Consider the following 2,180-nt stretch of genomic DNA (forward strand, 5'->3'; position numbering starts at 1 on the left):
CGTAAAAAAACTTTTTTTCTAGTTGTAACAGCAAACTCTTCTATAACTCTCTTCTAGTAGTGAACTGTTGAATACAATGTGACTAGTTCCTCTATAGTTAGTAATTACCACCGTACACAGTGACTAGTTCCTCTATAATTAGTAATTACCACCGTATACAGTGACTAGTTCCTCTACAGTTAGTAATTACCTCCGTACACTGTGACTTGTTCCTTTATAGTTAGTAATTACCTCCGTACACTGTGACTAGTTCATGTACAGTTAGTAATTACCACCGCACAGTATGACTAGTTCCTCTATAGTTAGTAATTACCACCGTATACAGTGACTAGTTCCTCTACAGTTAGTAATTACCTCCGTACACTGTGACTAGTTCCTCTACAGTTAGTAATTACCACCGTACAATGTGACTAGTTCCTCTATAGTTAGTAATTACCACTGTACACAATGACTAGTTCCTTTATAGTTAGTAATTACCTCCGTACACTGTGACTAGTTCCTGTACAGTTAGTAATAACCTCCGTACACTCTGACTAGTTCCTGTAAGTTAGTATTTACCACCGCACAGTATGACTAGTTCCTCTATAGTTAGTAATTACCACCGCACAGTATGACTAGTTCCTGTACAGTTAGTAATAACCTCCGTACACTGTGACTAGTTCCTGTAAGTTAGTATTTACCACCGTACAGTGTGACTAGTTCCTCTATAGTTAGTAATTACCTCCGTACACTCTTACTAGTTCCTGTAAGTTAGTATTTACCACCGCACAGTATGACTAGTTCCTGTACAGTTAGTAATTACCTTCGTACACTGTTACTAGTTCATGTACAGTTAGTAAATACCTCCGTACACTGTTACTAGTTCATGTACAGTTAGTAATTACCTCCGTACACTGTGACTAGTTCCTGTACAGTTAGTAATTACCACCGTACAGTGTGACTAGTTTCTCTAAAGTTAGGCCTGTAGACATTAGTATGTTTATTAATATTACTTCGATTGCACTTTCACATTTTAACTTTGAAATTAGAGAACATAATACGATTTAGAATTTACTCTCAACTTATACTTACCCTACTCAGTCGGCGTATCTATCCGCTTTGTGGTGTTCGATCCATCGCTTGTAAGTCTGGGCTCGTTTTGAGTGAGTGAATTCAGTTTCAGAGTGCTAGGAAACAGGAGGTATCTGCCTCACGAAAAGACAAGTCACATCAACACTGAAACTGACAGTTCTACATATTTGTCATACTTCCCTATATATGCAGTGTTTGTTATGGTATGAATGTCCTATATTTCAACCTCATTCCCTACAAGATGTGGAGGTGCTGCGGAGGAGAAAGTAGCTTGGAAAATATCTCCACCAGCATATCCGCGGGATGCTTTCCAAACTGAGCTATGATATTTATAGCCACTGAGTCTTCATTAACTAGGAATGTGACTCATTCAGAACTGTACACCTAGTGCACGTGGCTTCTCCCTCTTCACTTACTGGCAGAACGTACGTCACAAGCAATCTGTGTAGAGCTTTCAACTTCACTATGGCTGAAAGAAAGCCTAGTCATTTTTGATTAAATTCTCTTCGTTGATTTTTTACATTTAAATTTGAATGAAATGATCAAGAATACATTTCTGCTTATATTACGTTATAAACACGTAAATGACATGCTAAATCCAGTTAAGCCTTTTAAATCACGTTACACATTTCAAATGTAAGGCCTTAATAACTTTTAATCGCAACTCAGAATTCGAGATTGAAATGAAGAATATCACATAAGTGATATATTTTGTCTCAATCATTAGTTTAATTCACAAAAAATTACTTATAGCTGTGGGCCGTGGGTGCGTTATAAGAGTGACGTCAAATCTCATTATTCGATTACAGTAGCCCACGAGTTGGTAGTGGATACTGTCAACTATCTGTCTTTCCTCTTGTCTATCACTTTGACAGTAGGGACGGCTTGCACAGACAGCCCTTATGGAACTTTGCGTGAATATCCGAAACAAACAGTTGGTTAAGATATCATTTTTTTCTTTAACTTGATCCATCAGCGAAATGCCGTATACTATTTTTACTAGTTCTATCGTCAAACTGTTGAATAACTTTTTTTTTCTAGTTGTAACAGTAAACTCTTCTATAACTCTCTTTTTACAAACGGAGGTAATTACTAACTGTACAGGAACT

General features: G+C 37.2%; 1 protein-coding gene across 5 annotated transcripts in view; it reads right to left on the reverse strand.

Annotated features, from left to right (window-relative positions):
- Positions 1–2,180, reverse strand: part of LOC106470422 (BTB/POZ domain-containing protein 6-like) — a 54,881-nt gene that overhangs the window by 43,407 nt on the left and 9,294 nt on the right. For 4 of the 5 annotated variants that reach the window (XM_022399010.1, XM_022399011.1, XM_022399007.1 and 1 more), the window contains exon 1: positions 1,072–1,342. The exons of the other annotated variant lie outside the window; for it this stretch is intronic. The gene's annotated coding sequence lies outside the window, so the exon portion shown is untranslated. Of the gene's footprint in view, positions 1–1,071; positions 1,343–2,180 lie in introns of those variants that run through there. 5 annotated transcript variants of the gene reach the window in all.

This window comes from Limulus polyphemus, unplaced genomic scaffold (genome assembly GCF_000517525.1).
Source record: "Limulus polyphemus unplaced genomic scaffold, Limulus_polyphemus-2.1.2 Scaffold3992, whole genome shotgun sequence".
Taxonomy (NCBI): Eukaryota; Metazoa; Arthropoda; class Merostomata; order Xiphosura; family Limulidae; genus Limulus; species Limulus polyphemus.